This window comes from Delphinapterus leucas, chromosome 1 (assembly GCF_059928025.1).
Source record: "Delphinapterus leucas isolate spDelLeu-1000000601 "Yukka" chromosome 1, BTC_Dleu_Yukka2, whole genome shotgun sequence".
NCBI lineage: Eukaryota > Metazoa > Chordata > Mammalia > Artiodactyla > Monodontidae > Delphinapterus > Delphinapterus leucas.
The window spans coordinates 73,560,100-73,581,316 of NC_143129.1; the positions used below are offsets into that span (position 1 = coordinate 73,560,100).

The following is a 21,217-nucleotide window of genomic DNA, read 5'->3' on the forward strand; positions in this document are numbered from 1 at the left end:
GGGAAAAAAAGAGGGCAACGGGACAGAGGCAAGGGCAGGATCCTTGACAACGCAGGATTTGGAAAGGATCGGGGGGCGGGGGGGAAAGTGGCGAGACAGGAGGTGGGAGGGGGGTGTTTGTGGGAGTAGGCAGGAGGCTGAGGTGGTGGTGCTGGGGGTGCTGTCCCGAGGGCTGATGCTGTTGGTGGGAGCAGAGGTTTAGAGGAGGGGGTGGTGTTTGTCGTGCCGATGGTGCTGGTGGCAGTAGCGGTGGAGGAGCGGGCCGGTGTCGGAAACGTATTTCTGTCGAGGGTCAAAACATGAATCTAGAGTGTAGTCTGCGATGATAGTGTGGACTTCTTTGGAACTCTTCGTGCAAGCGAGCGCTTCTGGGACTCTCTAGGAAAATGGGCTGTATCGCTCCCAGAGGTGGCAACTTGCTTGCTCCTGGTTGTGCAAAGATAGTATAATTTTCGGAGTGGGGGCAGAGTGAGGCAGAGAGCTTGGACACGTGGCGAAAGGTGACGAGGTTGGGCTGTGCGGGTGCCAGTGTGGGGTGTTCCTTACTAGTGACAAGCGGGACACAAGCGGGGTCGGGGTCAGGAAGAGAACAAGGACAAGGAAGGGGTCTGGGCGAAAGAGTGGCTGAGCCCGCGAGGTGTCAGGTCCCGGAGGCCTGGCTCCCGGGCGTGTGTGGGGTGGGGGCGTCTGCGTGGGAAGGACAGGGGCCGGAAGGTGCGGTGGTGAGCGAGCTGTTGCAGGACCGGTGCCTTGAGTGTGGCAGCTGGGAAACCCAGCTCCGCTTTGGGGCTGCGGGAACCAAAAGGGGACGCTGCGTCTGCACGGGCCGGGAATCGAACCCGGGCCTCCCGCGTGGCAGGCGAGAATTCTACCACTGAACCACCCATGCACCGATGGCCGCCGGTGCCCGCCGCTGCCCCAGCGGCGCTCGCCGCCAACCGCCGGACCCTGGTCACTGCTCGCCCCGTGGGCATGTGCTCCATTTGAGCAGGAGGCCGACGGGCCACCTGAATGAGAGGCTCCGGGCACTCTGGCGACCCCACGGCGCGAGGCGGTCGGAAGCACCGACGGATGGAGGGACGCAGGCGGGCTCGGCCCGTCCTGCGCTTTCTCTGCCGTCCACGGAGCCGCGTGACTGTCGGTGTCGCCAGAGGAAGCCAGGAGGCGAACCGGCCTGGCCCGCGCCCGAATCCCAGTCAGGGCAGGCGAGGCGTGGCCGCTGCGGCTGAGCACCGGCGTTCCTCTCAGCCGCCGCCCGGCTCCGACGCAGGCAGGCAGGCAGGCAGGCAGGCAGGCAGGTGTGGTCCGGCCAGGGTCCCAAGGCGAAAAAGCACCGAGGGCACGCACCGCAGGCCGGCAAGACGCTGTCGGCGGCCACCTCGCTGTGGCTGTGGAGGGAATGGAATGGGCAGGCGGGCCGTTGGGGCTGGCGGGAAGGACAGGATGTTGGAAAGAGGGAGAGCTGCTGCTGGCGGAAGTGGAAGAAAGGCTGTGAGAACGAGTCCGCTGTTCAGCAGGCAGAAGTCGGAGGGCGGGCGAGGCGTGGAGGGCTTTCCACGCGCGGCCGTTCTGCGTGTGGCGGTGGGGGCGGGGTGGAGCGGGGCAGAGGGCGTGGGGGGGAGGGGCGAAGGCAGGCAGGCAGGCCGACCAGCAGCAGCAGCAGCCGCCAGCAGGTGAGGAAAGATGTGCTGCGAAGGGCTGAAGGGCTTCCTGGTGTGTGGGTGCAGGTAGGAGGGGGCGTAGGAGCTGGCGGGGAGGGCGTTTGTCCGGAAAGCCCGTGGCCGGAGGGTTCCTAGCGGGCCGTTTCTGCCAGGCCCGCGGCCGTGGCTGAGAAGGTCCCGCGTCTGAGAGGCGTGGATGTCCGGGCCGCAGTTTGGAGAGGCGGCAAGAGTGCAAGGCGCGAACGGACTGGAAGGCAGTAAAGCGCCGCCATAGGGCGGGCCAAAAGGCTGGCTTGTCAGGAGTGGGATTCGAACCCACGCCTCCAGGGGAGACTGCGACCTGAACGCAGCGCCTTAGACCGCTCGGCCATCCTGACGGCGGGCCTGGGCGTGCGCGTGGCCGCTCGGCTGGCTGGGACCCGACGCGACGCGACGCGACGCGAAGCCCGGTGCCCTTGGCGGGACGCGGTGCTCCGCGCCAGGCGCGCGGCCGTGTGGGTGCGCGACGGAGCGGGCGCGCGGCGGCCGACGGGGAGCAAGGCCAGACGACGCGCCTGGCTCCGCCGCGCTGGCGCCCTCGCCCACCCCTGGCCCCGCACGGAGCCGGGCCGCGTCTTGCCAGCCCCTGCCGCCGGCCCCCACCGGCGCCTCTCCTCGCCGGCCATGGCCAGGCGCGCGCCCACCCGCTCCTCGCAGCCTTGCTTTCGGTCTCGGGCCCCCTCCTCCCGGCGCGATCCCCGCGTCGGAGGCAATAGGCAGCGCGCACTCGGAGCTTTCAGCGCCACTTGGGTCCGGGTCCCTGTCGGGTCGGGGGCTGCTGCTTTGGAGGACGCGGTTGGTGTGGCGTTGGGTCGGGTCGGGCACGTGCCGGACGCCCGAGGTGGGCAGGGGGCCGGAGGGCAGGGGGAGGCGTCGGCAGGCAGCCCGAGGGCGTCCGGGCGCGGGGGCGGTGGCCGCCGTCCTCGTTAGTATAGTGGTGAGTATCCCCGCCTGTCACGCGGGAGACCGGGGTTCGATTCCCCGACGGGGAGGCAACACGCCCCCTTTTGGTGGCTGGCGCCGCTCTCTGTCCCGCCGCCTATCTCCCAAGGACCCTGCTTCTCCGCCCTGTGCCCTCCGTCCTCCAGCGAGGCGCAGGGCCCCAGCGCGTGCCCAGCCTGCCCACCCTCGGCCCCCTCCAGCCCTCCAGCCCTCCAGCCCTTCCTCGTCGCCGGGCACTCAGTCGCCACGGCCGAGCGACGGCCTCCTCTGGACACCACAAGCTCTCGATGACGTTGCGGCCCGCCCAAAGTGGCTGTCTCCGTGGGCTCCTTGCGTCGCGACGCAAAGCTGCGCAGCTATGCACAGCTGCACAGGTGCACAGCTGCCGGGACGGGTGCGAGGCGGATGAGTGCCGTCCCCTGTCGGTGCGGGAAGTGGCCTGGCCAGGCGCCGGGTGGAGAAGGGCTTTGGCGAGCCGGGGTGCTGGAAGATGCGTGCGCCGGGGGCGGGGGCGGGCCGCGGCATGGAGCCGAGGGACCTGGAGCAGCAAGGCAGCGAGAGCGCCCCCCTGAGGCGATCGGGCGGGTGGTCTAGGGCAGCTTCGTAGGGCTGGCGCGGGTGGGGCGCCGGGGGGCCTTGGTGGCGTCTGTGACGTCACAGAGCTGCCGGCCGGCGTGGCGTCGGGGCAGGGCTGCTCCAAGCGGCGGCTGCGGCGGCGGCGGCTGAGGAGGACGAGGAGGACGAGGGAGAGAAAGGGGAGCAGGAGTCGGAAGAGAAGGAGGAGGAGGAGGAGGAGGAGGAGGAGGAGGGGGAGGAGGAAGCGGCGACGAGAGTGCGCTCGGGCGAGCCCGGTGCCGGCGTCTCGGGGGCGGCCCGGGCTGTGCAGCGTTGGTGGTATAGTGGTGAGCATAGCTGCCTTCCAAGCAGTTGACCCGGGTTCGATTCCCGGCCAACGCAGCAGGCCGACCTTTTGCCGAGCTCCGCGGGCGGCCGGCCCGGGGCCTGTGAGGGAGAGCTGGGAGCAGGGAGCGCGGTGGCCCTAGCGGCTCTTCTTGTGTGTGCGAGGAGCAGGCGCGCAGTGTTCTGAGGGTGCTGCAAGCAGGAAGGACGGGAGGACGCGTGGATTGCCAGGGGCGGCGCGTGGCTGGACTTGGAAAGGCGGGGTGTTGGCGCCAAGGTGGCGCCGAGCGGCTGCTATGGGTCGAGCAGGAGCAGCGGTAGAGCCTGACGCTCCCTGGTGGTCTAGTGGTTAGGATTCGGCGCTCTCACCGCCGCGGCCCGGGTTCGATTCCCGGTCAGGGAAGCCTTTCTTCTTCCTCTCTACCTCACACCGTCCACAACCCACTTTTAGGCCACGCTTGCTCCGCGGCCTCGGCGTCGCGCCCTGCCCGACAACAGCCGCCCGGTGCCCTGCACCTGCAGCCCAAGCCCTGCCACGCAACCTCCACCCCCCTCCCCGCCCGGCCAAACCTTTTGGCCGCACTGGCGCGCGCCCACTCGAGGCCTTCGACGTCCCGTGTCTTCGTTTCCACTCGCTTGCCTCAGCCCCAAACACGAATGGCCGGGGCAGCGCCTCTCCCCGCCGAGGCTGTGGCCACGAGCAAACGCCCCCGCCTGTGTTTGGACTCTCCAGCAGCACTGCTTCTCCCCCACGGCGACGGCGGCGGCGGCACCGACGGCGCTGTCACACGCGGTGCCTTCTGACATCGCCGGATCCCCTGTGGAAAGGAGCACCGGTGGGCAGACGGGTGCTTCGCAACACCGCAGCAGGCTTCCTGAACGCCCTTGCCGGTGCCCTGGGGGTGGCTGACAGTGTGGGATGAAGGTGTTTGTGGCCGCGGTCGGTGGCCACCCCACGCGGGTTAGGGAACGGAGCAGAACGAGCCCATGGAGAGAGGGCGGCGCTGGGCCGCGTGCTGGGAGGTGCGAGGAAGGGCCTGGGGTGTCTGGCTGGAGCGCGGGCAGGAGCGGGAGGTGTTGGGCTGGCGGGGACCTGGCCCGGGAGAGCGGCTGGCCACTCAGGCAGAAGCTTGGAGTGGTGGCGGCCCCTGGCCCGGCACGGGTGTGCGGGTGGGTGAGATCAGGGGGTGGGGTGGGCCTGGAGTAGGAGTGGGTCTGAGGAGCGCTGGCGGAAGTGAGACTTCCGGGCAGGACATGTGACGGTCGGGTCTGTGATACAAGGGGCAGGTGGCAAGGAGAGGGGTCCGAGCCTGCAGGCTGGGGGGAAGGGCGGGGTGTGTGAGTGGGCTGTGGGGCGAGGAAGATGGCGGGAGAGGACCCCTTCGCGGTGGGGTGGCGGGTGAGCGCCCCACACTGGTGTGCTGTACGGCAAGGTGGTCCGGCCAAGCAACGGGTTGGTACTGGGGACGGTGGGTAGGAGGCAGGTAAGAGAACAACAGAAACGGAGCGCGCCACAGGGGCTAGGCGGGGTCCGAATGGGGTGGGGGCTCTCTACTGCCCCAGAGGCGTACATCACCTCTCACCGGGAGAAACCATCCAGTCTCAGGTGTGTGTGGCGGCGGGGGTGGGGGGAGGAGGGGTTGAGGCTGAAAGAGGCCAAGGGAGAGGTCCCGTCTGATCCAGCAATCCCACTCCTGGGTACGTACCTGGAAATGACGAAACAAGAGTTCAAAAAGGCCCAAGCACCTCCATGTTCACAGCGGCACTATTTGCACTAGCCAAGACATGGAAAGAACCCAAGTGCCCGTCAACGGGTGGCTAGTGCAAGAAGAGGTGGTGTCTGTGTACTACGGGCTATCACTCAGCCATCAATAAGAAAGAATGAAATATTGCCACTTGCTGCCACAAGAATGCTCCCAGAGAATATTACGCTTACTGAAGTATGTCCGACAGAGAAACACAAAGATATGTGGAATCTCAAAAGTACTACCACTGAATCTATGTGCGAAACAGAAACAGGTTCACAGACCTGGAAAACACAGTGATGGTTACCCGAGGGAGAAAGGAGGGGTGGAGGGACAAATTAGGAGCTCGATGAACCGATACACAGTACTTCATATAAAGGAGATAAGCAACAAGGATTTACCGAATAACACAGGGAATGATATTCAATCTCCTGCAATAACCTATACTGGAAATCAATCTGAAACAATATTAGACATGGAAAACAGTATCCCCTTTGCTGTACACCTGAAACTAACTCAGTGTGGTTAATCAACTCTTCTTCCTAAACCACAAGTACTAGTACTTAAAAATAAGCAAGTAAATAAATGAATAAAAGCAACGAACAAAATAAATAGGAGAAACTGAGCCATCAGATGATCCAGCAATCCCCGTCGTGGGTACACATCCGCCAAAGAGAAAAACTGTTTTTTGGAGAGGTCCATGCACCCCCGTGTTTGTAGCTGCGCTACGTGCCACAGCCAAGACACAGAAGAAAACCCATGTGCCCATCAGCAGTTGGCTGACAGAAAAAGATGTGGTGTATATGTACTGTGGAGTATTACTCAGCCATTTCAGAGAATGAAATATTGCCATTTGCCACAATAAGGACGGTCCTAGAGATTATTACACTTAGTGAAGTAAGTCTGACAGAGAAGCACAAAGATACGTGGAATCTAAAACAAAATAGAAAAGAATGTATGTGCAAAAGAGAAACAGATTCACAGACGGAGAAAACACACTGATGGTTACCCGAGGAGAAAGGCAGGGGTGCAGACATAAATTAGGAGCTGCGATGAACAGATACACCGGACTTCATATAAAAGACATAAGCAACAAGGATTTCCAGTATAGCACAGGGAATGATATACAATATCCTGTAGTAAGCTATCATGGAAAGCAATCTGAAACAATATTAGACATGGAAAACAGTATCCGCTTTGCTGTGCACCTGAAACTAACTCAATATTGTTAATCAACTTTTCTTCCAAAATTACAGCTAGTAGTTCTTATAAGTAAGTAAGTAAATGAGTAAATATTAAATGCACAAATAAAAACAACACACTAAAGAAATAGGTGAAATATGAGCTCTCATACGATCCAGCAATCCCCATCGTGGGTACACATCGGCAGAGGAGAGAAACTGTCATTTGAAGAGATGCATGCACCCCCATGTTCACAGCAGCACTACGGGCCACAGCCAAGACATGGGCAAAACCCAAGTGCCCATCAACCGATGGCTGGCACAGGAAGACGTGGTATATATGTACTGTGGAATATTACTCAGCCATACAAAAGAGTGAGATATTGCCATTTGCACCCAGAAGGAGGGACGTAGAGTATATTACACTTAGCGACGTAAGTCAGGCAGAGAAGCACAAAGATATGTGGAACCTAAACCGTACTACGAACGAATGTATGTGCCAAAGAGAAGCAGACACACAGACATAGAAAACACACTGTTTGTTACCCAAGGGGAAAGTGTAGGGCAGGGGGAAATCCGGAGCTGCGATTAACAGAGAGGAAATAACTATACGTAAAGCACATAAGCAACAAGGATTTACCGTACAGCACAGGGAACTGTATTCATGTGTCGTGATAACGTATAATGGAAAATAACCTGGAAAAGGACATATAACTGAATCACTTTGCTGTACACCTGAAAGTAACACAATGTTTAAACCAACCATACTGCTACGAAAAGGAGAAGACGACGAAGGGGAAAAAAAGAGGGCAACGGGACAGAGGCAAGGGCAGGATCCTTGACAACGCAGGATTTGGAAAGGATCGGGGGGCGGGGGGGAAAGTGGCGAGACAGGAGGTGGGAGGGGGGTGTTTGTGGGAGTAGGCAGGAGGCTGAGGTGGTGGTGCTGGGGGTGCTGTCCCGAGGGCTGATGCTGTTGGTGGGAGCAGAGGTTTAGAGGAGGGGGTGGTGTTTGTCGTGCCGATGGTGCTGGTGGCAGTAGCGGTGGAGGAGCGGGCCGGTGTCGGAAACGTATTTCTGTCGAGGGTCAAAACATGAATCTAGAGTGTAGTCTGCGATGATAGTGTGGACTTCTTTGGAACTCTTCGTGCAAGCGAGCGCTTCTGGGACTCTCTAGGAAAATGGGCTGTATCGCTCCCAGAGGTGGCAACTTGCTTGCTCCTGGTTGTGCAAAGATAGTATAATTTTCGGAGTGGGGGCAGAGTGAGGCAGAGAGCTTGGACACGTGGCGAAAGGTGACGAGGTTGGGCTGTGCGGGTGCCAGTGTGGGGTGTTCCTTACTAGTGACAAGCGGGACACAAGCGGGGTCGGGGTCAGGAAGAGAACAAGGACAAGGAAGGGGTCTGGGCGAAAGAGTGGCTGAGCCCGCGAGGTGTCAGGTCCCGGAGGCCTGGCTCCCGGGCGTGTGTGGGGTGGGGGCGTCTGCGTGGGAAGGACAGGGGCCGGAAGGTGCGGTGGTGAGCGAGCTGTTGCAGGACCGGTGCCTTGAGTGTGGCAGCTGGGAAACCCAGCTCCGCTTTGGGGCTGCGGGAACCAAAAGGGGACGCTGCGTCTGCACGGGCCGGGAATCGAACCCGGGCCTCCCGCGTGGCAGGCGAGAATTCTACCACTGAACCACCCATGCACCGATGGCCGCCGGTGCCCGCCGCTGCCCCAGCGGCGCTCGCCGCCAACCGCCGGACCCTGGTCACTGCTCGCCCCGTGGGCATGTGCTCCATTTGAGCAGGAGGCCGACGGGCCACCTGAATGAGAGGCTCCGGGCACTCTGGCGACCCCACGGCGCGAGGCGGTCGGAAGCACCGACGGATGGAGGGACGCAGGCGGGCTCGGCCCGTCCTGCGCTTTCTCTGCCGTCCACGGAGCCGCGTGACTGTCGGTGTCGCCAGAGGAAGCCAGGAGGCGAACCGGCCTGGCCCGCGCCCGAATCCCAGTCAGGGCAGGCGAGGCGTGGCCGCTGCGGCTGAGCACCGGCGTTCCTCTCAGCCGCCGCCCGGCTCCGACGCAGGCAGGCAGGCAGGCAGGCAGGCAGGTGTGGTCCGGCCAGGGTCCCAAGGCGAAAAAGCACCGAGGGCACGCACCGCAGGCCGGCAAGACGCTGTCGGCGGCCACCTCGCTGTGGCTGTGGAGGGAATGGAATGGGCAGGCGGGCCGTTGGGGCTGGCGGGAAGGACAGGATGTTGGAAAGAGGGAGAGCTGCTGCTGGCGGAAGTGGAAGAAAGGCTGTGAGAACGAGTCCGCTGTTCAGCAGGCAGAAGTCGGAGGGCGGGCGAGGCGTGGAGGGCTTTCCACGCGCGGCCGTTCTGCGTGTGGCGGTGGGGGCGGGGTGGAGCGGGGCAGAGGGCGTGGGGGGGAGGGGCGAAGGCAGGCAGGCAGGCCGACCAGCAGCAGCAGCAGCCGCCAGCAGGTGAGGAAAGATGTGCTGCGAAGGGCTGAAGGGCTTCCTGGTGTGTGGGTGCAGGTAGGAGGGGGCGTAGGAGCTGGCGGGGAGGGCGTTTGTCCGGAAAGCCCGTGGCCGGAGGGTTCCTAGCGGGCCGTTTCTGCCAGGCCCGCGGCCGTGGCTGAGAAGGTCCCGCGTCTGAGAGGCGTGGATGTCCGGGCCGCAGTTTGGAGAGGCGGCAAGAGTGCAAGGCGCGAACGGACTGGAAGGCAGTAAAGCGCCGCCATAGGGCGGGCCAAAAGGCTGGCTTGTCAGGAGTGGGATTCGAACCCACGCCTCCAGGGGAGACTGCGACCTGAACGCAGCGCCTTAGACCGCTCGGCCATCCTGACGGCGGGCCTGGGCGTGCGCGTGGCCGCTCGGCTGGCTGGGACCCGACGCGACGCGACGCGACGCGAAGCCCGGTGCCCTTGGCGGGACGCGGTGCTCCGCGCCAGGCGCGCGGCCGTGTGGGTGCGCGACGGAGCGGGCGCGCGGCGGCCGACGGGGAGCAAGGCCAGACGACGCGCCTGGCTCCGCCGCGCTGGCGCCCTCGCCCACCCCTGGCCCCGCACGGAGCCGGGCCGCGTCTTGCCAGCCCCTGCCGCCGGCCCCCACCGGCGCCTCTCCTCGCCGGCCATGGCCAGGCGCGCGCCCACCCGCTCCTCGCAGCCTTGCTTTCGGTCTCGGGCCCCCTCCTCCCGGCGCGATCCCCGCGTCGGAGGCAATAGGCAGCGCGCACTCGGAGCTTTCAGCGCCACTTGGGTCCGGGTCCCTGTCGGGTCGGGGGCTGCTGCTTTGGAGGACGCGGTTGGTGTGGCGTTGGGTCGGGTCGGGCACGTGCCGGACGCCCGAGGTGGGCAGGGGGCCGGAGGGCAGGGGGAGGCGTCGGCAGGCAGCCCGAGGGCGTCCGGGCGCGGGGGCGGTGGCCGCCGTCCTCGTTAGTATAGTGGTGAGTATCCCCGCCTGTCACGCGGGAGACCGGGGTTCGATTCCCCGACGGGGAGGCAACACGCCCCCTTTTGGTGGCTGGCGCCGCTCTCTGTCCCGCCGCCTATCTCCCAAGGACCCTGCTTCTCCGCCCTGTGCCCTCCGTCCTCCAGCGAGGCGCAGGGCCCCAGCGCGTGCCCAGCCTGCCCACCCTCGGCCCCCTCCAGCCCTCCAGCCCTCCAGCCCTTCCTCGTCGCCGGGCACTCAGTCGCCACGGCCGAGCGACGGCCTCCTCTGGACACCACAAGCTCTCGATGACGTTGCGGCCCGCCCAAAGTGGCTGTCTCCGTGGGCTCCTTGCGTCGCGACGCAAAGCTGCGCAGCTATGCACAGCTGCACAGGTGCACAGCTGCCGGGACGGGTGCGAGGCGGATGAGTGCCGTCCCCTGTCGGTGCGGGAAGTGGCCTGGCCAGGCGCCGGGTGGAGAAGGGCTTTGGCGAGCCGGGGTGCTGGAAGATGCGTGCGCCGGGGGCGGGGGCGGGCCGCGGCATGGAGCCGAGGGACCTGGAGCAGCAAGGCAGCGAGAGCGCCCCCCTGAGGCGATCGGGCGGGTGGTCTAGGGCAGCTTCGTAGGGCTGGCGCGGGTGGGGCGCCGGGGGGCCTTGGTGGCGTCTGTGACGTCACAGAGCTGCCGGCCGGCGTGGCGTCGGGGCAGGGCTGCTCCAAGCGGCGGCTGCGGCGGCGGCGGCTGAGGAGGACGAGGAGGACGAGGGAGAGAAAGGGGAGCAGGAGTCGGAAGAGAAGGAGGAGGAGGAGGAGGAGGAGGAGGAGGAGGGGGAGGAGGAAGCGGCGACGAGAGTGCGCTCGGGCGAGCCCGGTGCCGGCGTCTCGGGGGCGGCCCGGGCTGTGCAGCGTTGGTGGTATAGTGGTGAGCATAGCTGCCTTCCAAGCAGTTGACCCGGGTTCGATTCCCGGCCAACGCAGCAGGCCGACCTTTTGCCGAGCTCCGCGGGCGGCCGGCCCGGGGCCTGTGAGGGAGAGCTGGGAGCAGGGAGCGCGGTGGCCCTAGCGGCTCTTCTTGTGTGTGCGAGGAGCAGGCGCGCAGTGTTCTGAGGGTGCTGCAAGCAGGAAGGACGGGAGGACGCGTGGATTGCCAGGGGCGGCGCGTGGCTGGACTTGGAAAGGCGGGGTGTTGGCGCCAAGGTGGCGCCGAGCGGCTGCTATGGGTCGAGCAGGAGCAGCGGTAGAGCCTGACGCTCCCTGGTGGTCTAGTGGTTAGGATTCGGCGCTCTCACCGCCGCGGCCCGGGTTCGATTCCCGGTCAGGGAAGCCTTTCTTCTTCCTCTCTACCTCACACCGTCCACAACCCACTTTTAGGCCACGCTTGCTCCGCGGCCTCGGCGTCGCGCCCTGCCCGACAACAGCCGCCCGGTGCCCTGCACCTGCAGCCCAAGCCCTGCCACGCAACCTCCACCCCCCTCCCCGCCCGGCCAAACCTTTTGGCCGCACTGGCGCGCGCCCACTCGAGGCCTTCGACGTCCCGTGTCTTCGTTTCCACTCGCTTGCCTCAGCCCCAAACACGAATGGCCGGGGCAGCGCCTCTCCCCGCCGAGGCTGTGGCCACGAGCAAACGCCCCCGCCTGTGTTTGGACTCTCCAGCAGCACTGCTTCTCCCCCACGGCGACGGCGGCGGCGGCACCGACGGCGCTGTCACACGCGGTGCCTTCTGACATCGCCGGATCCCCTGTGGAAAGGAGCACCGGTGGGCAGACGGGTGCTTCGCAACACCGCAGCAGGCTTCCTGAACGCCCTTGCCGGTGCCCTGGGGGTGGCTGACAGTGTGGGATGAAGGTGTTTGTGGCCGCGGTCGGTGGCCACCCCACGCGGGTTAGGGAACGGAGCAGAACGAGCCCATGGAGAGAGGGCGGCGCTGGGCCGCGTGCTGGGAGGTGCGAGGAAGGGCCTGGGGTGTCTGGCTGGAGCGCGGGCAGGAGCGGGAGGTGTTGGGCTGGCGGGGACCTGGCCCGGGAGAGCGGCTGGCCACTCAGGCAGGGGCTCGGCAGAAGCTTGGAGTGGTGGCGGCCCCTGGCCCGGCACGGGTGTGCGGGTGGGTGAGATCAGGGGGTGGGGTGGGCCTGGAGTAGGAGTGGGTCTGAGGAGCGCTGGCGGAAGTGAGACTTCCGGGCAGGACATGTGACGGTCGGGTCTGTGATACAAGGGGCAGGTGGCAAGGAGAGGGGTCCGAGCCTGCAGGCTGGGGGGAAGGGCGGGGTGTGTGAGTGGGCTGTGGGGCGAGGAAGATGGCGGGAGAGGACCCCTTCGCGGTGGGGTGGCGGGTGAGCGCCCCACACTGGTGTGCTGTACGGCAAGGTGGTCCGGCCAAGCAACGGGTTGGTACTGGGGACGGTGGGTAGGAGGCAGGTAAGAGAACAACAGAAACGGAGCGCGCCACAGGGGCTAGGCGGGGTCCGAATGGGGTGGGGGCTCTCTACTGCCCCAGAGGCGTACATCACCTCTCACCGGGAGAAACCATCCAGTCTCAGGTGTGTGTGGCGGCGGGGGTGGGGGGAGGAGGGGTTGAGGCTGAAAGAGGCCAAGGGAGAGGTCCCGTCTGATCCAGCAATCCCACTCCTGGGTACGTACCTGGAAATGACGAAACAAGAGTTCAAAAAGGCCCAAGCACCTCCATGTTCACAGCGGCACTATTTGCACTAGCCAAGACATGGAAAGAACCCAAGTGCCCGTCAACGGGTGGCTAGTGCAAGAAGAGGTGGTGTCTGTGTACTACGGGCTATCACTCAGCCATCAATAAGAAAGAATGAAATATTGCCACTTGCTGCCACAAGAATGCTCCCAGAGAATATTACGCTTACTGAAGTATGTCCGACAGAGAAACACAAAGATATGTGGAATCTCAAAAGTACTACCACTGAATCTATGTGCGAAACAGAAACAGGTTCACAGACCTGGAAAACACAGTGATGGTTACCCGAGGGAGAAAGGAGGGGTGGAGGGACAAATTAGGAGCTCGATGAACCGATACACAGTACTTCATATAAAGGAGATAAGCAACAAGGATTTACCGAATAACACAGGGAATGATATTCAATCTCCTGCAATAACCTATACTGGAAATCAATCTGAAACAATATTAGACATGGAAAACAGTATCCCCTTTGCTGTACACCTGAAACTAACTCAGTGTGGTTAATCAACTCTTCTTCCTAAACCACAAGTACTAGTACTTAAAAATAAGCAAGTAAATAAATGAATAAAAGCAACGAACAAAATAAATAGGAGAAACTGAGCCATCAGATGATCCAGCAATCCCCGTCGTGGGTACACATCCGCCAAAGAGAAAAACTGTTTTTTGGAGAGGTCCATGCACCCCCGTGTTTGTAGCTGCGCTACGTGCCACAGCCAAGACACAGAAGAAAACCCATGTGCCCATCAGCAGTTGGCTGACAGAAAAAGATGTGGTGTATATGTACTGTGGAGTATTACTCAGCCATTTCAGAGAATGAAATATTGCCATTTGCCACAATAAGGACGGTCCTAGAGATTATTACACTTAGTGAAGTAAGTCTGACAGAGAAGCACAAAGATACGTGGAATCTAAAACAAAATAGAAAAGAATGTATGTGCAAAAGAGAAACAGATTCACAGACGGAGAAAACACACTGATGGTTACCCGAGGAGAAAGGCAGGGGTGCAGACATAAATTAGGAGCTGCGATGAACAGATACACCGGACTTCATATAAAAGACATAAGCAACAAGGATTTCCAGTATAGCACAGGGAATGATATACAATATCCTGTAGTAAGCTATCATGGAAAGCAATCTGAAACAATATTAGACATGGAAAACAGTATCCGCTTTGCTGTGCACCTGAAACTAACTCAATATTGTTAATCAACTTTTCTTCCAAAATTACAGCTAGTAGTTCTTATAAGTAAGTAAGTAAATGAGTAAATATTAAATGCACAAATAAAAACAACACACTAAAGAAATAGGTGAAATATGAGCTCTCATACGATCCAGCAATCCCCATCGTGGGTACACATCGGCAGAGGAGAGAAACTGTCATTTGAAGAGATGCATGCACCCCCATGTTCACAGCAGCACTACGGGCCACAGCCAAGACATGGGCAAAACCCAAGTGCCCATCAACCGATGGCTGGCACAGGAAGACGTGGTATATATGTACTGTGGAATATTACTCAGCCATACAAAAGAGTGAGATATTGCCATTTGCACCCAGAAGGAGGGACGTAGAGTATATTACACTTAGCGACGTAAGTCAGGCAGAGAAGCACAAAGATATGTGGAACCTAAACCGTACTACGAACGAATGTATGTGCCAAAGAGAAGCAGACACACAGACATAGAAAACACACTGTTTGTTACCCAAGGGGAAAGTGTAGGGCAGGGGGAAATCCGGAGCTGCGATTAACAGAGAGGAAATAACTATACGTAAAGCACATAAGCAACAAGGATTTACCGTACAGCACAGGGAACTGTATTCATGTGTCGTGATAACGTATAATGGAAAATAACCTGGAAAAGGACATATAACTGAATCACTTTGCTGTACACCTGAAAGTAACACAATGTTTAAACCAACCATACTGCTACGAAAAGGAGAAGACGACGAAGGGGAAAAAAAGAGGGCAACGGGACAGAGGCAAGGGCAGGATCCTTGACAACGCAGGATTTGGAAAGGATCGGGGGGCGGGGGGGAAAGTGGCGAGACAGGAGGTGGGAGGGGGGTGTTTGTGGGAGTAGGCAGGAGGCTGAGGTGGTGGTGCTGGGGGTGCTGTCCCGAGGGCTGATGCTGTTGGTGGGAGCAGAGGTTTAGAGGAGGGGGTGGTGTTTGTCGTGCCGATGGTGCTGGTGGCAGTAGCGGTGGAGGAGCGGGCCGGTGTCGGAAACGTATTTCTGTCGAGGGTCAAAACATGAATCTAGAGTGTAGTCTGCGATGATAGTGTGGACTTCTTTGGAACTCTTCGTGCAAGCGAGCGCTTCTGGGACTCTCTAGGAAAATGGGCTGTATCGCTCCCAGAGGTGGCAACTTGCTTGCTCCTGGTTGTGCAAAGATAGTATAATTTTCGGAGTGGGGGCAGAGTGAGGCAGAGAGCTTGGACACGTGGCGAAAGGTGACGAGGTTGGGCTGTGCGGGTGCCAGTGTGGGGTGTTCCTTACTAGTGACAAGCGGGACACAAGCGGGGTCGGGGTCAGGAAGAGAACAAGGACAAGGAAGGGGTCTGGGCGAAAGAGTGGCTGAGCCCGCGAGGTGTCAGGTCCCGGAGGCCTGGCTCCCGGGCGTGTGTGGGGTGGGGGCGTCTGCGTGGGAAGGACAGGGGCCGGAAGGTGCGGTGGTGAGCGAGCTGTTGCAGGACCGGTGCCTTGAGTGTGGCAGCTGGGAAACCCAGCTCCGCTTTGGGGCTGCGGGAACCAAAAGGGGACGCTGCGTCTGCACGGGCCGGGAATCGAACCCGGGCCTCCCGCGTGGCAGGCGAGAATTCTACCACTGAACCACCCATGCACCGATGGCCGCCGGTGCCCGCCGCTGCCCCAGCGGCGCTCGCCGCCAACCGCCGGACCCTGGTCACTGCTCGCCCCGTGGGCATGTGCTCCATTTGAGCAGGAGGCCGACGGGCCACCTGAATGAGAGGCTCCGGGCACTCTGGCGACCCCACGGCGCGAGGCGGTCGGAAGCACCGATGGATGGAGGGACGCAGGCGGGCTCGGCCCGTCCTGCGCTTTCTCTGCCGTCCACGGAGCCGCGTGACTGTCGGTGTCGCCAGAGGAAGCCAGGAGGCGAACCGGCCTGGCCCGCGCCCGAATCCCAGTCAGGGCAGGCGAGGCGTGGCCGCTGCGGCTGAGCACCGGCGTTCCTCTCAGCCGCCGCCCGGCTCCGACGCAGGCAGGCAGGCAGGCAGGCAGGCAGGCAGGTGTGGTCCGGCCAGGGTCCCAAGGCGAAAAAGCACCGAGGGCACGCACCGCAGGCCGGCAAGACGCTGTCGGCGGCCACCTCGCTGTGGCTGTGGAGGGAATGGAATGGGCAGGCGGGCCGTTGGGGCTGGCGGGAAGGACAGGATGTTGGAAAGAGGGAGAGCTGCTGCTGGCGGAAGTGGAAGAAAGGCTGTGAGAACGAGTCCGCTGTTCAGCAGGCAGAAGTCGGAGGGCGGGCGAGGCGTGGAGGGCTTTCCACGCGCGGCCGTTCTGCGTGTGGCGGTGGGGGCGGGGTGGAGCGGGGCAGAGGGCGTGGGGGGGAGGGGCGAAGGCAGGCAGGCAGGCCGACCAGCAGCAGCAGCAGCCGCCAGCAGGTGAGGAAAGATGTGCTGCGAAGGGCTGAAGGGCTTCCTGGTGTGTGGGTGCAGGTAGGAGGGGGCGTAGGAGCTGGCGGGGAGGGCGTTTGTCCGGAAAGCCCGTGGCCGGAGGGTTCCTAGCGGGCCGTTTCTGCCAGGCCCGCGGCCGTGGCTGAGAAGGTCCCGCGTCTGAGAGGCGTGGATGTCCGGGCCGCAGTTTGGAGAGGCGGCAAGAGTGCAAGGCGCGAACGGACTGGAAGGCAGTAAAGCGCCGCCATAGGGCGGGCCAAAAGGCTGGCTTGTCAGGAGTGGGATTCGAACCCACGCCTCCAGGGGAGACTGCGACCTGAACGCAGCGCCTTAGACCGCTCGGCCATCCTGACGGCGGGCCTGGGCGTGCGCGTGGCCGCTCGGCTGGCTGGGACCCGACGCGACGCGACGCGAAGCCCGGTGCCCTTGGCGGGACGCGGTGCTCCGCGCCAGGCGCGCGGCCGTGTGGGTGCGCGACGGAGCGGGCGCGCGGCGGCCGACGGGGAGCAAGGCCAGACGACGCGCCTGGCTCCGCCGCGCTGGCGCCCTCGCCCACCCCTGGCCCCGCACGGAGCCGGGCCGCGTCTTGCCAGCCCCTGCCGCCGGCCCCCACCGGCGCCTCTCCTCGCCGGCCATGGCCAGGCGCGCGCCCACCCGCTCCTCGCAGCCTTGCTTTCGGTCTCGGGCCCCCTCCTCCCGGCGCGATCCCCGCGTCGGAGGCAATAGGCAGCGCGCACTCGGAGCTTTCAGCGCCACTTGGGTCCGGGTCCCTGTCGGGTCGGGGGCTGCTGCTTTGGAGGACGCGGTTGGTGTGGCGTTGGGTCGGGTCGGGCACGTGCCGGACGCCCGAGGTGGGCAGGGGGCCGGAGGGCAGGGGGAGGCGTCGGCAGGCAGCCCGAGGGCGTCCGGGCGCGGGGGCGGTGGCCGCCGTCCTCGTTAGTATAGTGGTGAGTATCCCCGCCTGTCACGCGGGAGACCGGGGTTCGATTCCCCGACGGGGAGGCAACACGCCCCCTTTTGGTGGCTGGCGCCGCTCTCTGTCCCGCCGCCTATCTCCCAAGGACCCTGCTTCTCCGCCCTGTGCCCTCCGTCCTCCAGCGAGGCGCAGGGCCCCAGCGCGTGCCCAGCCTGCCCACCCTCGGCCCCCTCCAGCCCTCCAGCCCTCCAGCCCTTCCTCGTCGCCGGGCACTCAGTCGCCACGGCCGAGCGACGGCCTCCTCTGGACACCACAAGCTCTCGATGACGTTGCGGCCCGCCCAAAGTGGCTGTCTCCGTGGGCTCCTTGCGTCGCGACGCAAAGCTGCGCAGCTATGCACAGCTGCACAGGTGCACAGCTGCCGGGACGGGTGCGAGGCGGATGAGTGCCGTCCCCTGTCGGTGCGGGAAGTGGCCTGGCCAGGCGCCGGGTGGAGAAGGGCTTTGGCGAGCCGGGGTGCTGGAAGATGCGTGCGCCGGGGGCGGGGGCGGGCCGCGGCGTGGAGCCGAGGGACCTGGAGCAGCAAGGCAGCGAGAGCGCCCCCCTGAGGCGATCGGGCGGGTGGTCTAGGGCAGCTTCGTAGGGCTGGCGCGGGTGGGGCGCCGGGGGGCCTTGGTGGCGTCTGTGACGTCACAGAGCTGCCGGCCGGCGTGGCGTCGGGGCAGGGCTGTTCCAAGCGGCGGCTGCGGCGGCGGCGGCTGAGGAGGACGAGGAGGACGAGGGAGAGAAAGGGGAGCAGGAGTCGGAAGAGAAGGAGGAGGAGGAGGAGGAGGAGGAGGAGGAGGGGGAGGAGGAAGCGGCGACGAGAGTGCGCTCGGGCGAGCCCGGTGCCGGCGTCTCGGGGGCGGCCCGGGCTGTGCAGCGTTGGTGGTATAGTGGTGAGCATAGCTGCCTTCCAAGCAGTTGACCCGGGTTCGATTCCCGGCCAACGCAGCAGGCCGACCTTTTGCCGAGCTCCGCGGGCGGCCGGCCCGGGGCCTGTGAGGGAGAGCTGGGAGCAGGGAGCGCGGTGGCCCTAGCGGCTCTTCTTGTGTGTGCGAGGAGCAGGCGCGCAGTGTTCTGAGGGTGCTGCAAGCAGGAAGGACGGGAGGACGCGTGGATTGCCAGGGGCGGCGCGTGGCTGGACTTGGAAAGGCGGGGTGTTGGCGCCAAGGTGGCGCCGAGCGGCTGCTATGGGTCGAGCAGGAGGAGCGGTAGAGCCTGACGCTCCCTGGTGGTCTAGTGGTTAGGATTCGGCGCTCTCACCGCCGCGGCCCGGGTTCGATTCCCGGTCAGGGAAGCCTTTCTTCTTCCTCTCTACCTCACACCGTCCACAACCCACTTTTAGGCCACGCTTGCTCCGCGGCCTCGGCGTCGCGCCCTGCCCGACAACAGCCGCCCGGTGCCCTGCACCTGCAGCCCAAGCCCTGCCACGCAACCTCCACCCCCCTCCCCGCCCGGCCAAACCTTTTGGCCGCACTGGCGCGCGCCCACTCGAGGCCTTCGACGTCCCGTGTCTTCGTTTCCACTCGCTTGCCTCAGCCCCAAACACGAATGGCCGGGGCAGCGCCTCTCCCCGCCGAGGCTGTGGCCACGAGCAAACGCCCCCGCCTGTGTTTGGACTCTCCAGCAGCACTGCTTCTCCCCCACGGCGACGGCGGCGGCGGCACCGACGGCGCTGTCACACGCGGTGCCTTCTGACATCGCCGGATCCCCTGTGGAAAGGAGCACCGGTGGGCAGACGGGTGCTTCGCAACACCGCAGCAGGCTTCCTGAACGCCCTTGCCGGTGCCCTGGGGGTGGCTGACAGTGTGGGATGAAGGTGTTTGTGGCCGCGGTCGGTGGCCACCCCACGCGGGTTAGGGAACGGAGCAGAACGAGCCCATGGAGAGAGGGCGGCGCTGGGCCGCGTGCTGGGAGGTGCGAGGAAGGGCCTGGGGTGTCTGGCTGGAGCGCGGGCAGGAGCGGGAGGTGTTGGGCTGGCGGGGACCTGGCCCGGGAGAGCGGCTGGCCACTCAGGCAGGGGCTCGGCAGAAGCTTGGAGTGGTGGCGGCCCCTGGCCCGGCACGGGTGTGCGGGTGGGTGAGATCAGGGGGTGGGGTGGGCCTGGAGTAGGAGTGGGTCTGAGGAGCGCTGGCGGAAGTGAGACTTCCGGGCAGGACATGTGACGGTCGGGTCTGTGATACAAGGGGCAGGTGGCAAGGAGAGGGGTCCGAGCCTGCAGGCTGGGGGGAAGGGCGGGGTGTGTGAGTGGGCTGTGGGGCGAGGAAGATGGCGGGAGAGGACCCCTTCGCGGTGGGGTGGCGGGTGAGCGCCCCACACTGGTGTGCTGTACGGCAAGGTGGTCCGGCCAAGCAACGGGTTGGTACTGGGGACGGTGGGTAGGAGGCAGGTAAGAGAACAACAGAAACGGAGCGCGCCACAGGGGCTAGGCGGGGTCCGAATGGGGTGGGGGCTCTCTACTGCCCCAGAGGCGTACATCACCTCTCACCGGGAGAAACCATCCAGTCTCAGGTGTGTGTGGCGGCGGGGGTGGGGGGAGGAGGGGTTGAGGCTGAAAGAGGCCAAGGGAGAGGTCCCGTCTGATCCAGCAATCCCACTCCTGGGTACGTACCTGGAAATGACGAAACAAGAGTTCAAAAAGGCCCAAGCACCTCCATGTTCACAGCGGCACTATTTGCACTAGCCAAGACATGGAAAGAACCCAAGTGCCCGTCAACGGGTGGCTAGTGCAAGAAGAGGTGGTGTCTGTGTACTACGGGCTATCACTCAGCCATCAATAAGAAAGAATGAAATATTGCCACTTGCTGCCACAAGAATGCTCCCAGAGAATATTACGCTTACTGAAGTATGTCCGACAGAGAAACACAAAGATATGTGGAATCTCAAAAGTACTACCACTAAATCTATGTGCGAAACAGAAACAGGTTCACAGACCTGGAAAACACAGTGATGGTTACCCGAGGGAGAAAGGAGGGGTGGAGGGACAAATTAGGAGCTCGATGAACCGATACACAGTACTTCATATAAAGGAGATAAGCAACAAGGATTTACCGAATAACACAGGGAATGATATTCAATCTCCTGCAATAACCTATACTGGAAATCAATCTGAAACAATATTAGACATGGAAAACAGTATCCCCTTTGCTGTACACCTGAAACTAACTCAGTGTGGTTAATCAACTCTTCTTCCTAAACCACAAGTACTAGTACTTAAAAATAAGCAAGTAAATAAATGAATAAAAGCAACGAACAAAATAAATAGGAGAAACTGAGCCATCAGATGATCCAGCAATCCCCGTCGTGGGTACACATCTGCCAAAGAGAAAAACTGTTTTTTGGAGAGGTCCATGCACCCCCGTGTTTGTAGCTGCGCTACGTGCCACAGCCAAGACACAGAAGAAAACCCATGTGCCCATCAGCAGTTGGCTGACAGAAAAAGATGTGGTGTATATGTACTGTGGAGTATTACTCAGCCATTTCAGAGAATGAAATATTGCCATTTGCCACAATAAGGACGGTCCTAGAGATTATTACACTTAGTGAAGTAAGTCTGACAGAGAAGCACAAAGATACGTGGAATCTAAAACAAAATAGAAAAGAATGTATGTGCAAAAGAGAAACAGATTCACAGACGGAGAAAACACACTGATGGTTACCCGAGGAGAAAGGCAGGGGTGCAGACATAAATTAGGAGCTGCGATGAACAGATACACCGGACTTCATATAAAAGACATAAGCAACAAGGATTTCCAGTATAGCACAGGGAATGATATACAATATCCTGTAGTAAGCTATCATGGAAAGCAATCTGAAACAATATTAGACATGGAAAACAGTATCCGCTTTGCTGTGCACCTGAAACTAACTCAATATTGTTAATCAACTTTTCTTCCAAAATTACAGCTAGTAGTTCTTATAAGTAAGTAAGTAAATGAGTAAATATTAAATGCACAAATAAAAACAACACACTAAAGAAATAGGTGAAATATGAGCTCTCATACGATCCAGCAATCCCCATCGTGGGTACACATCGGCAGA

At 62.1% G+C, this 21,217-nt stretch overlaps 15 non-coding genes across 15 annotated transcripts; 9 read left to right on the forward strand and 6 right to left on the reverse strand.

Annotated features, from left to right (window-relative positions):
• Positions 1–818: 818 nt before the first annotated feature.
• Positions 819–889, reverse strand: TRNAG-GCC (transfer RNA glycine (anticodon GCC)). The gene has a single exon. It is a non-coding gene; the product is annotated as a tRNA-Gly (tRNA).
• A 1,066-nt stretch (positions 890–1,955) lies between these two features.
• On the reverse strand, positions 1,956–2,038 carry TRNAL-CAG (transfer RNA leucine (anticodon CAG)). The gene has a single exon. It is a non-coding gene; the product is annotated as a tRNA-Leu (tRNA).
• A 582-nt stretch (positions 2,039–2,620) lies between these two features.
• TRNAD-GUC (transfer RNA aspartic acid (anticodon GUC)) lies at positions 2,621–2,692 on the forward strand. The gene has a single exon. It is a non-coding gene; the product is annotated as a tRNA-Asp (tRNA).
• An 835-nt stretch (positions 2,693–3,527) lies between these two features.
• TRNAG-UCC (transfer RNA glycine (anticodon UCC)) lies at positions 3,528–3,599 on the forward strand. Its single transcript has one exon. It is a non-coding gene; the product is annotated as a tRNA-Gly (tRNA).
• A 274-nt stretch (positions 3,600–3,873) lies between these two features.
• TRNAE-CUC (transfer RNA glutamic acid (anticodon CUC)) lies at positions 3,874–3,945 on the forward strand. The gene has a single exon. It is a non-coding gene; the product is annotated as a tRNA-Glu (tRNA).
• Positions 3,946–8,081: 4,136 nt separating this feature from the next.
• Positions 8,082–8,152, reverse strand: TRNAG-GCC (transfer RNA glycine (anticodon GCC)). Its single transcript has one exon. It is a non-coding gene; the product is annotated as a tRNA-Gly (tRNA).
• A 1,062-nt stretch (positions 8,153–9,214) lies between these two features.
• On the reverse strand, positions 9,215–9,297 carry TRNAL-CAG (transfer RNA leucine (anticodon CAG)). The gene has a single exon. It is a non-coding gene; the product is annotated as a tRNA-Leu (tRNA).
• Positions 9,298–9,879: 582 nt separating this feature from the next.
• On the forward strand, positions 9,880–9,951 carry TRNAD-GUC (transfer RNA aspartic acid (anticodon GUC)). The gene has a single exon. It is a non-coding gene; the product is annotated as a tRNA-Asp (tRNA).
• Positions 9,952–10,786: 835 nt separating this feature from the next.
• TRNAG-UCC (transfer RNA glycine (anticodon UCC)) lies at positions 10,787–10,858 on the forward strand. The gene has a single exon. It is a non-coding gene; the product is annotated as a tRNA-Gly (tRNA).
• Positions 10,859–11,132: 274 nt separating this feature from the next.
• TRNAE-CUC (transfer RNA glutamic acid (anticodon CUC)) lies at positions 11,133–11,204 on the forward strand. The gene has a single exon. It is a non-coding gene; the product is annotated as a tRNA-Glu (tRNA).
• Positions 11,205–15,351: 4,147 nt separating this feature from the next.
• Positions 15,352–15,422, reverse strand: TRNAG-GCC (transfer RNA glycine (anticodon GCC)). The gene has a single exon. It is a non-coding gene; the product is annotated as a tRNA-Gly (tRNA).
• A 1,066-nt stretch (positions 15,423–16,488) lies between these two features.
• On the reverse strand, positions 16,489–16,571 carry TRNAL-CAG (transfer RNA leucine (anticodon CAG)). The gene has a single exon. It is a non-coding gene; the product is annotated as a tRNA-Leu (tRNA).
• Positions 16,572–17,148: 577 nt separating this feature from the next.
• TRNAD-GUC (transfer RNA aspartic acid (anticodon GUC)) lies at positions 17,149–17,220 on the forward strand. Its single transcript has one exon. It is a non-coding gene; the product is annotated as a tRNA-Asp (tRNA).
• Positions 17,221–18,055: 835 nt separating this feature from the next.
• On the forward strand, positions 18,056–18,127 carry TRNAG-UCC (transfer RNA glycine (anticodon UCC)). Its single transcript has one exon. It is a non-coding gene; the product is annotated as a tRNA-Gly (tRNA).
• A 274-nt stretch (positions 18,128–18,401) lies between these two features.
• TRNAE-CUC (transfer RNA glutamic acid (anticodon CUC)) lies at positions 18,402–18,473 on the forward strand. Its single transcript has one exon. It is a non-coding gene; the product is annotated as a tRNA-Glu (tRNA).
• Positions 18,474–21,217: the final 2,744 nt, after the last annotated feature.